This window comes from Triturus cristatus, chromosome 8, assembly GCF_964204655.1.
Source record: "Triturus cristatus chromosome 8, aTriCri1.1, whole genome shotgun sequence".
NCBI classification, from domain to species: Eukaryota; Metazoa; Chordata; class Amphibia; order Caudata; family Salamandridae; genus Triturus; species Triturus cristatus.
In genome coordinates, this window is record NC_140591.1 from 944,959,072 (window position 1) to 944,974,515 (window position 15,444).

The window sequence follows — 15,444 nt, forward strand, 5'->3', positions numbered from 1 at the left end:
TAGTTCAAAGAGGCAACATTTGAAAACGGACCATTTTTTTAGTTTCTGAAGCATGTCGTAAGGGGGGGTGGTTATCTCTTTCGTCAAAAATCGGGCGTTTTCGCTTGAACAATAAAGGCCTCCAAATGTTACTTAATTCACTTCCCGTGGAGGAGAAACACTTTTTAAGGCCTCAGAATGAGTAAATTGGCCATTTTCATTCACTTCTACCCATTCCTCAAATCTTGTGTTTAAGGCCCCTGAAAGCATGAAAATCACTTTAAACATCTCATTTTATCTTTAAAAGTGATTTTCCATGTACAAATGTGAATTGTAGTTCAAAGAGGCAACATTTGAAAACGGACCATTTTTTTAGTTTCTGAAGCATGTCGTAAGGGGGGGTGGTTATCTCTTTCGTCAAAAATCGGGCGTTTTCGCTTGAACAATAAAGGCATACAAATGTTATTTAATTCACTTCCCGTGGAGGAGAAACACTTTTTAAGGCCTCAGAATGAGTAAATTGGCCATTTTCATTCACTTCTACCCATTCCTCAAATCTTGTGTTTAAGGCCCCTGGAAGCATGAAAATCACTTTAAACATCTCATTTTATCTTGAAAAGTGATTTTCCACGTACAAATGTGAATTGTAGTTCAAAGAGGCAACATTTGAAAACGGACCATTTTTTTAGTTTCTGAAGCATGTCGTAAGGGGGGGTGGTTATCTCTTTCATCAAAAATCGGGCGTTTTTGATTGAACAATAAAGGCCTACAAATGTTATTTAATTCACTTTCTTGGGTGGAGAAAAACTTTTTAAGGCCTCAGAGTGAATAAATTGGCCATTTTCATTCACATTTACCCATTTCTCAAATCTTGTGTTTAGGGCCCCTGGAAGCTTGAAAATCACTTTAAACATCTCATTTTATCTTTAAAATACAATTTTCCACGTACAAATGTGAATTGTAGTTCAAAGAGGCAACATTTGAAAACTGACCATTTTTTTAGTTTCTGAAGCATGTTGTATGGGGGGGTGGTTATCTCTTTCATCAAAAATCGGATCGGGCGTTTTCGCTTGAACAATAAAGGCCTACAAATGTTATTTAATTCACGTCCCGTGGTGGAGAAACATTTTTTAAGGCCTCAGAATGAGTAAATTGGCCATTTTCATTCACTTCTACCCATTCCTCAAATCTTGTGTTTAAGGCCACTGGAAGCATGAAAATCACTTTAAACATCTCATTTAATCTTTAAAAGTGATTTTCCACGTACAAATGTGAATTGTAGTTCAAAGAGGCAAACTGACCCTTTTTTTAGTTTCTGAAGCATGTCGTAAGGGGGGGTGGTTATCTCTTTCATCAAAAATCGGGCGTTTTTGATTGAACAATAAAGGCCTCCAAATGTTATTTTATTCACTTCCCGTGGAGGAGAAACACTTTTTAAGGCCGCAGAGTGAGTAAATTGGCCATTTTCATTCACGTTTACCCATTTCTCAAATCTTGTGTTTAGGGCCCCTGGAAGCTTGAAAATCACTTTAAACATCTAATTTTATCTCTAAAAGTGATTATCCACGTACAAATGTGAATTGTCGTTCAAAGACGCAACATTTGAAAATGGACCATTTTTTTAGTTTCTGAAGCATGTCGTAAGGGGGGGTGGTTATCTCTTTCTCCAAAAAACCGTCGTCTTTGATTGAACAATAAAGGCCTCCAAATGGTATTTTATTCACTTCCCGTGGAGGAGAAACACTTTTTAAGGCCGCAGAGTGAGTAAATTGGCCATTTTCATTCACTTTTACCCATTCCTCAAATCTTGTGTTTAAGGCCCCTGGAAGCATGAAAATCACTTTAAACATCTAATTTTATCTTTAAAAGTGATTTTCCACGTACAAATGTGAATTGTAGTTCAAAGAGGCAACATTTGTAAAACAGACCATTTTTTTAGTTTCTGAAGCATGTCGTAAGGGGGGGTGGTTATCTCTTTCTCCAAAAAACAGTCGTTTTTGATTGAACAATAAAGGCCTCCATATGGTATTTTATTCACTTCCCGTGGAGGAGAAACACTTTTTAAGGCCTCAGAATGAGTAAATTGGCCATTTTCATTCACTTCTACCCATTCCTCAAATCTTGTGTTTCAGGCCCCTGAAAGCATGAAAATCACTTTAAACATCTCCTTTTATCTTTAAAAGTGATTTTCCACGTACAAATGTATATTGTAGTTCAAAGAGGCAACATTTGAAAACGGACCATTTTTTTAGTTTCTGAAGCATGTCGTAAGGGGGGGTGGTTATCTCTTTCGTCAAAAATCGGGCGTTTTCGCTTGAACAATAAAGGCCTCCAAATGTTACTTAATTCACTTCCCGTGGAGGAGAAACACTTTTTAAGGCCTCAGAATGAGTAAATTGGCCATTTTCATTCACTTCTACCCATTCCTCAAATCTTGTGTTTAAGGCCCCTGAAAGCATGAAAATCACTTTAAACATCTCATTTTATCTTTAAAAGTGATTTTCCATGTACAAATGTGAATTGTAGTTCAAAGAGGCAACATTTGAAAACGGACCATTTTTTTAGTTTCTGAAGCATGTCGTAAGGGGGGGTGGTTATCTCTTTCGTCAAAAATCGGGCGTTTTCGCTTGAACAATAAAGGCATACAAATGTTATTTAATTCACTTCCCGTGGAGGAGAAACACTTTTTAAGGCCTCAGAATGAGTAAATTGGCCATTTTCATTCACTTCTACCCATTCCTCAAATCTTGTGTTTAAGGCCCCTGGAAGCATGAAAATCACTTTAAACATCTCATTTTATCTTTAAAAGTGATTTTCCACGTACAAATGTGAATTGTAGTTCAAAGAGGCAACATTTGAAAACGGACCATTTTTTTAGTTTCTGAAGCATGTCGTAAGGGGGGGTGGTTATCTCTTTCTCCAAAAAACAGTCGTTTTTGATTGAACAATAAAGGCCTCCAAATGGTATTTTATTCACTTCCCGTGGAGGAGAAACACTTTTTAAGGCCTCAGAATGAGTAAATTGGCCATTTTCATTCACTTCTACCCATTCCTCAAATCTTGTGTTTCAGGCCCCTGAAAGCATGAAAATCACTTTAAACATCTCCTTTTATCTTTAAAAGTGATTTTCCACGTACAAATGTATATTGTAGTTCAAAGAGGCAACATTTGAAAACGGACCATTTTTTTAGTTTCTGAAGCATGTCGTAAGGGGGGGTGGTTATCTCTTTCGTCAAAAATCGGGCGTTTTCGCTTGAACAATAAAGGCCTCCAAATGTTACTTAATTCACTTCCCGTGGAGGAGAAACACTTTTTAAGGCCTCAGAATGAGTAAATTGGCCATTTTCATTCACTTCTACCCATTCCTCAAATCTTGTGTTTAAGGCCCCTGAAAGCATGAAAATCACTTTAAACATCTCATTTTATCTTTAAAAGTGATTTTCCATGTACAAATGTGAATTGTAGTTCAAAGAGGCAACATTTGAAAACGGACCATTTTTTTAGTTTCTGAAGCATGTCGTAAGGGGGGGTGGTTATCTCTTTCGTCAAAAATCGGGCGTTTTCGCTTGAACAATAAAGGCATACAAATGTTATTTAATTCACTTCCCGTGGAGGAGAAACACTTTTTAAGGCCTCAGAATGAGTAAATTGGCCATTTTCATTCACTTCTACCCATTCCTCAAATCTTGTGTTTAAGGCCACTGGAAGCATGAAAATCACTTTAAACATCTCATTTAATCTTTAAAAGTGATTTTCCACGTACAAATGTGAATTGTAGTTCAAAGAGGCAAACTGACCATTTTTTTAGTTTCTGAAGCATGTCGTAAGGGGGGGTGGTTATCTCTTTCATCAAAAATCGGGCGTTTTTGATTGAACAATAAAGGCCTCCAAATGTTATTTTATTCACTTCCCGTGGAGGAGAAACACTTTTTAAGGCCGCAGAGTGAGTAAATTGGCCATTTTCATTCACGTTTACCCATTTCTCAAATCTTGTGTTTAGGGCCCCTGGAAGCTTGAAAATCACTTTAAACATCTAATTTTATCTCTAAAAGTGATTATCCACGTACAAATGTGAATTGTCGTTCAAAGACGCAACATTTGAAAATGGACCATTTTTTTAGTTTCTGAAGCATGTCGTAAGGGGGGGTGGTTATCTCTTTCTCCAAAAAACCGTCGTCTTTGATTGAACAATAAAGGCCTCCAAATGGTATTTTATTCACTTCCCGTGGAGGAGAAACACTTTTTAAGGCCGCAGAGTGAGTAAATTGGCCATTTTCATTCACTTTTACCCATTCCTCAAATCTTGTGTTTAAGGCCCCTGGAAGCATGAAAATCACTTTAAACATCTCATTTTATCTTTAAAAGTGATTTTCCACATACAAATGTGAATTGTAGTTCAAAGAGGCAACATTTGTAAAACGGACCATTTTTTTAGTTTCTGAAGCATGTCGTAAGGGGGGGTGGTTATCTCTTTCTCCAAAAAACAGTCGTTTTTGATTGAACAATAAAGGCCTCCATATGGTATTTTATTCACTTCCCGTGGAGGAGAAACACTTTTTAAGGCCTCAGAATGAGTAAATTGGCCATTTTCATTCACTTCTACCCATTCCTCAAATCTTGTGTTTCAGGCCCCTGAAAGCATGAAAATCACTTTAAACATCTCCTTTTATCTTTAAAAGTGATTTTCCACGTACAAATGTATATTGTAGTTCAAAGAGGCAACATTTGAAAACGGACCATTTTTTTAGTTTCTGAAGCATGTCGTAAGGGGGGGTGGTTATCTCTTTCGTCAAAAATCGGGCGTTTTCGCTTGAACAATAAAGGCCTCCAAATGTTACTTAATTCACTTCCCGTGGAGGAGAAACACTTTTTAAGGCCTCAGAATGAGTAAATTGGCCATTTTCATTCACTTCTACCCATTCCTCAAATCTTGTGTTTAAGGCCCCTGAAAGCATGAAAATCACTTTAAACATCTCATTTTATCTTTAAAAGTGATTTTCCACGTACAAATGTGAATTGTAGTTCAAAGAGGCAAACTGACCATTTTTTTAGTTTCTGAAGCATGTCGTAAGGGGGGGTGGTTATCTCTTTCATCAAAAATCGGGCGTTTTTGATTGAACAATAAAGGCCTCCAAATGTTATTTTATTCACTTCCCGTGGAGGAGAAACACTTTTTAAGGCCGCAGAGTGAGTAAATTGGCCATTTTCATTCACGTTTACCCATTTCTCAAATCTTGTGTTTAGGGCCCCTGGAAGCTTGAAAATCACTTTAAACATCTAATTTTATCTCTAAAAGTGATTATCCACGTACAAATGTGAATTGTCGTTCAAAGACGCAACATTTGAAAATGGACCATTTTTTTAGTTTCTGAAGCATGTCGTAAGGGGGGGTGGTTATCTCTTTCTCCAAAAAACCGTCGTCTTTGATTGAACAATAAAGGCCTCCAAATGGTATTTTATTCACTTCCCGTGGAGGAGAAACACTTTTTAAGGCCGCAGAGTGAGTAAATTGGCCATTTTCATTCACTTTTACCCATTCCTCAAATCTTGTGTTTAAGGCCCCTGGAAGCATGAAAATCACTTTAAACATCTCATTTTATCTTTAAAAGTGATTTTCCACGTACAAATGTGAATTGTAGTTCAAAGAGGCAACATTTGTAAAACGGACCATTTTTTTAGTTTCTGAAGCATGTCGTAAGGGGGGGTGGTTATCTCTTTCTCCAAAAAACAGTCGTTTTTGATTGAACAATAAAGGCCTCCATATGGTATTTTATTCACTTCCCGTGGAGGAGAAACACTTTTTAAGGCCTCAGAATGAGTAAATTGGCCATTTTCATTCACTTCTACCCATTCCTCAAATCTTGTGTTTCAGGCCCCTGAAAGCATGAAAATCACTTTAAACATCTCCTTTTATCTTTAAAAGTGATTTTCCACGTACAAATGTATATTGTAGTTCAAAGAGGCAACATTTGAAAACGGACCATTTTTTTAGTTTCTGAAGCATGTCGTAAGGGGGGGTGGTTATCTCTTTCGTCAAAAATCGGGCGTTTTCGCTTGAACAATAAAGGCCTCCAAATGTTACTTAATTCACTTCCCGTGGAGGAGAAACACTTTTTAAGGCCTCAGAATGAGTAAATTGGCCATTTTCATTCACTTCTACCCATTCCTCAAATCTTGTGTTTAAGGCCCCTGAAAGCATGAAAATCACTTTAAACATCTCATTTTATCTTTAAAAGTGATTTTCCATGTACAAATGTGAATTGTAGTTCAAAGAGGCAACATTTGAAAACGGACCATTTTTTTAGTTTCTGAAGCATGTCGTAAGGGGGGGTGGTTATCTCTTTCGTCAAAAATCGGGCGTTTTCGCTTGAACAATAAAGGCATACAAATGTTATTTAATTCACTTCCCGTGGAGGAGAAACACTTTTTAAGGCCTCAGAATGAGTAAATTGGCCATTTTCATTCACTTCTACCCATTCCTCAAATCTTGTGTTTAAGGCCCCTGGAAGCATGAAAATCACTTTAAACATCTCATTTTATCTTTAAAAGTGATTTTCCACGTACAAATGTGAATTGTAGTTCAAAGAGGCAACATTTGAAAACGGACCATTTTTTTAGTTTCTGAAGCATGTCGTAAGGGGGGGTGGTTATCTCTTTCTCCAAAAAACAGTCGTTTTTGATTGAACAATAAAGGCTTCCAAATGGTATTTTATTCACTTCCCGTGGAGGAGAAACACTTTTTAAGGCCTCAGAATGAGTAAATTGGCCATTTTCATTCACTTCTACCCATTCCTCACATCTTGTGTTTCAGGCCCCTGAAAGCATGAAAATCACTTTAAACATCTCCTTTTATCTTTAAAAGTGATTTTCCACGTACAAATGTATATTGTAGTTCAAAGAGGCAACATTTGAAAACGGACCATTTTTTTAGTTTCTGAAGCATGTCGTAAGGGGGGGTGGTTATCTCTTTCGTCAAAAAGCGGGCGTTTTCGCTTGAACAATAAAGGCCTCCAAATGTTACTTAATTCACTTCCCGTGGAGGAGAAACACTTTTTAAGGCCTCAGAATGAGTAAATTGGCCATTTTCATTCACTTCTACCCATTCCTCAAATCTTGTGTTTAAGGCCCCTGAAAGCATGAAAATCACTTTAAACATCTCATTTTATCTTTAAAAGTGATTTTCCATGTACAAATGTGAATTGTAGTTCAAAGAGGCAACATTTGAAAACGGACCATTTTTTTAGTTTCTGAAGCATGTCGTAAGGGGGGGTGGTTATCTCTTTCATCAAAAATCGGGCGTTTTTGATTGAACAATAAAGGCCTACAAATGTTATTTAATTCACTTTCTTGGGTGGAGAAAAACTTTTTAAGGCCTCAGAGTGAATAAATTGGCCATTTTCATTCACATTTACCCATTTCTCAAATCTTGTGTTTAGGGCCCCTGGAAGCTTGAAAATCCCTTTAAACATCTAATTTTATCTCTAAAAGTGATTATCCACGTACAAATGTGAATTGTCGTTCAAAGACGCAACATTTGAAAATGGACCATTTTTTTCGTTTCTGAAGCATGTCGTAAGGGGGGGTGGTTATCTCTTTCATCAAAAATCGGGCGTTTTTGATTGAACAATAAAAGCCTACAAATGTCATTTAATTCACTTTCTTGGGTGGAGAAAAACTTTTTAAGGCCTCAGAGTGAATAAATTGGCTATTTTCATTCACGTTTACCCATTTCTCAAATCTTGTGTTTTGGTCCCCTGGAAGCTTGAAAATCACTTCAAACATCTCATTTTATCTCAAAAATGATTATCCAAGTACAATGTTAATTGTAGTTCAAAGACGCAACATTTGAAAATGAACCATTTTTTTAGTTTCAGAAGCATGTCGTAAGGGGGGGTGGTTATCTCTTTCATCAAAAATCAGGCGTTTTTGCTTGAACAATAACAGCCTCCAAATGTTATTTAATGCACTTCCCATGGAGGAGAAAAACTTTTAAGGCCTCAGAATGAGTAAATTGGCCATTTTCATTCATTTTTACCCATTTCTCAAATCTTGTGTTTAGGGCCCCTGGAAGCTTGAAAATCACTTTAAACATCTAAATTTATCTCTAAAAGTGATTATCCACGTACAAATGTGAATTGTCGTTCAAAGACGCAACATTTGAAAATGGGCCATTTTTTTCGTTTCTGAAGCATGTCGTAAGGGGGGGTGGTTATCTCTTTCTCCAAAAAACAGTCGTTTTTGATTGAACAATAAAGACCTCCAAATGGTATTTTATTCACTTCCCGTGGAGGAGAAACACTTTTTAAGGCCGCAGAGTGAGTAAATTGGCCATTTTCATTCACTTTTACCCATTCCTCAAATCTTGTGTTTAAGGCCCCTGGAAGCATGAAAATCACTTTAAACATCTCATTTTATCTTTAAAATACGATTTTCCACGTACAAATGTGAATTGTAGTTCAAAGAGGCAACATTTGAAAATGGACCATTTTTTTCGTTTCTGAAGCATGTCGTAAGGGGGGGGTGGTTATCTCTTTCATCAAAAATCGGGCGTTTTTGATTGAACAATAAAGTCCTACAAATGTTATTTAATTCACTTTCTTGGGTGGAGAAAAACTTTTTAAGGCCTCAGAGTGAATAAATTGGCCATTTTCATTCACATTTACCCATTTCTCAAATCTTGTGTTTAGGGCCCCTGGAAGCTTGAAAATCACTTTAAACATCTAATTTTATCTCTAAAAGTGATTATCCACGTACAAATGTGAATTGTCGTTCAAAGACGCAACATTTGAAAATGGACCATTTTTTTCGTTTCTGAAGCATGTCGTAAGGGGGGGTGGTTATCTCTTTCTCCAAAAAACAGTCGTTTTTGATTGAACAATAAAGGCCTCCAAATGGTATTTTATTCACTTCCCGTGGAGGAGAAACACTTTTTAAGGCCGCAGAGTGAGTAAATTGGCCATTTTCATTCACTTTTACCCATTCCTCAAATCTTGTGTTTAAGGCCCCTGGAAGCATGAAAATCACTTTAAACATCTCATTTTATCTTTAAAATACGATTTTCCACGTACAAATGTGAATTGTAGTTCAAAGAGGCAACATTTGAAAATGGACCATTTTTTTCGTTTCTGAAGCATGTCGTAAGGGGGGGGTGGTTATCTCTTTCATCAAAAATCGGGCGTTTTTGATTGAACAATAAAGTCCTACAAATGTTATTTAATTCACTTTCTTGGGTGGAGAAAAACTTTTTAAGGCCTCAGAGTGAATAAATTGGCCATTTTCATTCACATTTACCCATTTCTCAAATCTTGTGTTTAGGGCCCCTGGAAGCTTGAAAATCACTTTAAACATCTAATTTTATCTCTAAAAGTGATTATCCACGTACAAATGTGAATTGTCGTTCAAAGACGCAACATTTGAAAATGGACCATTTTTTTCGTTTCTGAAGCATGTCGTAAGGGGGGGTGGTTATCTCTTTCTCCAAAAAACAGTCGTTTTTGATTGAACAATAAAGGCCTCCAAATGGTATTTTATTCACTTCCCGTGGAGGAGAAACACTTCTTAAGGCCGAAGAGTGAGTAAATTGGCCATTTTCATTCACGTTTACACATTTCTCAAATCTTGTAATTAGGTCCCCTGGAAGCTTGAAAATCATTTTAAACATCTCATTTTATCTCAAAAATGATTATCCAAGTACAATGTTAATTGTAGTTCAAAGACGCAACATTTGAAAATGAACCATTTTTTTAGTTTCAGAAGCATGTCGTAAGGGGGGGTGGTTATCTCTTTCATCAAAAATCAGGCGTTTTCGCTTGAACAATAACGGCCTCCAAATGGTATTTAATTCACTTCCCATGGAGGAGAAACACTTTTAAGGCCTCAGAATGAGTAAATTGGCCATTTTCATTCATTTTTACCCATTTCTCAAATCTTGTGTTTAGGGCCCCTGGAAGCTTGAAAATCACTTTAAACATCTAATTTTATCTCTAAAAGTGATTATCCACATACAAATGTGAATTGTAGTTCAAAGAGGCAACATTTGAAAATGGACCATTTTTTTTCGTTTCTGAAGCATGTCGTAAGGGGGTGTGGTTATCTCTTTCACCAAAAAACAAGCGTTTTTGATTGAACAATAAAGACCTACAAATGTTATTTAATTCACTTTCTTGGGTGGAGAAAAACTTTTTAAGGCCTCAGAGTGAATAAATTGGCCATTTTCATTCACATTTACCCATTTCTCAAATCTTGTGTTTAGGGCCCCTGGAAGCTTGAAAATCACTTTAAACATCTAATTTTATCTCTAAAAGTGATTATCCATGTACAAATGTGAATTGTCGATCAAAGACGCAACATTTGAAAATGGACCATTTTTTTCGTTTCTGAAGCATGTCGTAAGGGGGGGTGGTTATCTCTTTCTCCAAAAAACAGTCGTTTTTGATTGAACAATAAAGGCCTCCAAATGGTATTTTATTCACTTCCCGTGGAGGAGAAACACTTTTTAAGGCCTCAGAATGAGTAAATTGGCCATTTTAATTCACTTCTACCCATTCCTCAAATCTTGTGTTTAAGGCCCCTGGAAGCATGAAAATCACTTTAAACATCTCATTTTATCTTTAAAAAGTGATTTTCCACGTACAAATGTGAATTGTAGTTCAAAGAGGCAACATTTGAAAACGGACCATTTTTTTAGTTTCTGAAGCATGTCGTAAGGGGGGGGTGGTTATCTCTTTCGTCAAAAATCGGGCGTTTTCGCTTGAACAATAAAGGCCTACAATTGTTATTTAATTCACTTCCCGTGGAGGAGAAACACTTTTTAAGGCCTCAGAATGAGTAAATTGGCCATTTTCATTCACTTCTACCCATTCCTCAAATCTTGTGTTTAAGGCCCCTGGAAGCATGAAAATCACTTTAAACATCTCATTTTATCTTTGAAAGTGATTTTCCACGTACAAATGTGAATTGTAGTTCAAAGAGGCAACATTTGAAAACGGACCATTTTTTTCGTTTCTGAAGCATGTCGTAAGGGGGGGTGGTTATCTCTTTCATCAAAAATCGGGCGTTTTTGATTGAACAATAAAGTCCTACAAATGTTATTTAATTCACTTTCTTGGGTGGAGAAAAACTTTTTAAGGCCTCAGAGTGAATAAATTGGCCATTTTCATTCACATTTACCCATTTCTCAAATCTTGTGTTTAGGGCCCCTGGAAGCTTGAAAATCACTTTAAACATCTAATTTTATCTCTAAAAGTGGTTATCCACGTACAAATGTGAATTGTAGTTCAAAGAGGCAACATTTGAAAATCGACCATTTTTTTCGTTTCTGAAGCATGTCGTAAGGGAGGGTGGTTATCTCTTTCATCAAAAATCGGGCGTTTTTGATTGAACAATAAAAGCCTACAAATGTCATTTAATTCACTTTCTTGGGTGGAGAAAAACTTTTTAAGGCCTCAGAGTGAATAAATTGGCCATTTTCATTCACGTTTACCCATTTCTCAAATCTTGTAATTAGGTCCCCTGGAAGCTTGAAAATCACTTTAAACATCTCATTTTATCTCAAAAATGATTATCCAAGTCCAATGTTAATTGTAGTTCAAAGACGCAACATTTGAAAATGAACCATTTTTTTAGTTTCAGAAGCATGTCGTAAGGGGGGGTGGTTATCTCTTTCATCAAAAATCAGGCGTTTTCACTTGAACAATAACAGCCTCCAAATGTTATTTAATTCACTTCCCATGGAGGAGAAACACTTTTAAGGCCTCCGAATGAGTAAATTGCCCATTTTCATTCATTTTTACCCATTTCTCAAATCTTGTGTTTAGGGCCCCTGGAAGCTTGAAAATCACTTTAAACATCTAATTTTATCTCTAAAAGTGATTATCCACGTACAAATGTGAATTGTCGTTCAAAGACGCAACATTTGAAAATGGACCATTTTTTTAGTTTCTGAAGCATGTCGTAAGGGGGGGTGGTTATCTCTTTCTCCAAAAAACAGTCGTTTTTGATTGAACAATAAAGGCCTCCAAATTTTATTTTATTCACTTCCCGTGGAGGAGAAACACTTTTTAGGGCCGCAGAGTGAGTAAATTGGCCATTTTCATTCACTTTTACCCATTCCTCAAATCTTGTGTTTAAGGCCCCTGGAAGCATGAAAATCACTTTAAACATCTCATTTAACTTTAAAAGTGATTTTCCACGTACAAATGTGAATTGTAGTTCAAAGAGGCAACATTTGAAAACGGACCATTTATTTAGTTTCTGAAGCATGTCGTAAGGGGGGGTGGTTATCTCTTTCGTCAAAAATCGGGCGTTTTCGCTTGAACAATAAAGGCCTACAAATGTTATTTAATTCACTTTCCGTGGAGGAGAAACACTTTTTAAGGCCTCAGAATGAGTAAATTGGCCATTTTCATTCACTTCTACCCATTCCTCAAATCTTGTGTTTAAGGCCCCTGGAAGCATGAAAATCACTTTAAACATCTCATTTTATCTTTAAAAGTGATTTTCCATGTACAAATGTGAATGTAGTTCAAAGAGGCAACATTTGAAAACGGACCATTTTTTTAGTTTCTGAAGCATGTCGTAAGGGGGGGTGGTTATCTCTTTCATCAAAAATCGGGCGTTTTTGATTGAACAATAAAGGCCTACAAATGGTATTTAATTCACTTTCTTGGGTGGAGAAAAACTTTTTAAGGCCTCAGAGTGAATAAATTGGCCATTTTCATTCACATTTACCCATTTCTCAAATCTTGTGTTTAGGGCCCCTGGAAGCTTGAAAATCACTTTAAACATCTAATTTTATCTCTAAAAGTGATTATCCACGTACAAATGTGAATTGTAGTTCAAAGAGGCAACATTTGAAAATCGACCATTTTTTTCGTTTCTGAAGCATGTCGTAAGGGAGGGTGGTTATCTCTTTCATCAAAAATCGGGCGTTTTTGATTGAACAATAAAAGCCTACAAATGTCATTTAATTCACTTTCTTGGGTGGAGAAAAACTTTCTAAGGCCTCAGAGTGAATAAATTGGCCATTTTCATTCACGTTTACCCATTTCTCAAATCTTGTAATTAGGTCCCCTGGAAGCTTGAAAATCACTTTAAACATCTCATTTTATCTCAAAAATGATTATCCAAGTACAATGTTAATTGTAGTTCAAAGACGCAACATTTGAAAATGAACCATTTTTTTAGTTTCAGAAGCATGTCGTAAGGGGGGGTGGTTATCTCTTTCATCAAAAATCAGGCGTTTTCACTTGAACAAAAACAGCCTCCAAATGTTATTTAATTCACTTCCCATGGAGGAGAAACACTTTTAAGGCCTCCGAATGAGTAAATTGCCCATTTTCATTCATTTTTACCCATTTCTCAAATCTTGTGTTTAGGGCCCCTGGAAGCTTGAAAATCACTTTAAACATCTAATTTTATCTCTAAAAGTGATTATCCACGTACAAATGTGAATTGTCGTTCAAAGACGCAACATTTGAAAATGGACCATTTTTTTAGTTTCTGAAGCATGTCGTAAGGGGGGGTGGTTATCTCTTTCTCCAAAAAACAGTCGTTTTTGATTGAACAATAAAGGCCTCCAAATTTTATTTTATTCACTTCCCGTGGAGGAGAAACACTTTTTAGGGCCGCAGAGTGAGTAAATTGGCCATTTTCATTCACTTTTACCCATTCCTCAAATCTTGTGTTTAAGGCCCCTGGAAGCATGAAAATCACTTTAAACATCTCATTTAACTTTAAAAGTGATTTTCCACGTACAAATGTGAATTGTAGTTCAAAGAGGCAACATTTGAAAACGGACCATTTATTTAGTTTCTGAAGCATGTCGTAAGGGGGGGGTGGTTATCTCTTTCGTCATAAATCGGGCGTTTTCGCTTGAACAATAAAGGCCTACAAATGTTATTTAATTCACTTTCCGTGGAGGAGAAACACTTTTTAAGGCCTCAGAATGAGTAAATTGGCCATTTTCATTCACTTCTACCCATTCCTCAAATCTTGTGTTTAAGGCCCCTGGAAGCATGAAAATCACTTTAAACATCTCATTTTATCTTTAAAAGTGATTTTCCACGTACAAATGTGAATTGTAGTTCAAAGAGGCAACATTTGAAAACGGACCATTTTTTTAGTTTCTGAAGCATGTCGTAAGGGGGGGTGGTTATCTCTTTCGTCAAAAATCGTGCGTTTTCGCTTGAACAATAAAGGCCTACAAATGTTATTTAATTCACTTCCCGTGGAGGAGAAACACTTTTTAACGCCTCAGAATGAGTAAATTGGCCATTTTCATTCACTTCTACCCATTCCTCAAATCTTGTGTTTAAGGCCCCTGGAAGCATGAAAATCACTTTAAACATCTCATTTTATCTTTAAAAGTGATTTTCCACGTACAAATGTGAATTGTAGTTCAAAGAGGCAACATTTGAAAACGGACCATTTTTTTAGTTTCTGAAGCATGTCGTAAGGGGGGGTGGTTATCTCTTTCTCCAAAAAACAGTCGTTTTTGATTGAACAATAAAGGCCTCCAAATGGTATTTTATTCACTTCCCGTGGAGGAGAAACACTTTTTAAGGCCGCAGAGTGAGTAAATTGGCCATTTTCATTCACTTTTACCCATTCCTCAAATCTTGTGTTTAAGGCCCCTGGAAGCATGAAAATCACTTTAAACATCTCATTTTATCTTTAAAAGTGATTTTCCACGTACAAATGTGAATTATAGTTCAAAGAGGCAACATTTGAAAACTGACCATTTTTTTAGTTTCTGAAGCATGTCGTAAGGGGGGGTGGTTATCTCATTCATCAAAAATCGGGCGTTTTTGATTGAACAATAAAGGCCTACAAATGGTATTTAATTCACTTTCTTGGGTGGAGAAAAACTTTTTAAGGCCTCAGAGTGAATAAATTGGCCATTTTCATTCACATTTACCCATTTCTTAAATCTTGTGTTTAGGGCCCCTGGAAGCTTGAAAATCACTTTAAACATCTAATTTTATCTCTAAAAGTGATTATCCACGTACAAATGTGAATTGTAGTTCAAAGAGGCAACATTTGAAAATCGACCATTTTTTTCGTTTCTGAGGCATGTCGTAAGGGAGGGTGGTTATCTCTTTCATCAAAAATCGGGCGTTTTTGATTGAACAATAAAAGCCTACAAATGTCATTTAATTCACTTTCTTGGGTGGAGAAAAACTTTTTAAGGCCTCAGAGTGAATAAATTGGCTATTTTCATTCACGTTTACCCATTTCTCAAATCTTGTGTTTTGGTCCCCTGGAAGCTTGAAAATCACTTCAAACATCTCATTTTATCTCAAAAATGATTATCCAAGTACAATGTTAATTGTAGTTCAAAGACGCAACATTTGAAAATGAACCATTTTTTTAGTTTCAGAAGCATGTCGTAAGGGGGGGTGGTTATCTCTTTCATCAAAAATCAGGCGTTTTCACTTGAACAATAAAGTCCTACAAATGTTATTT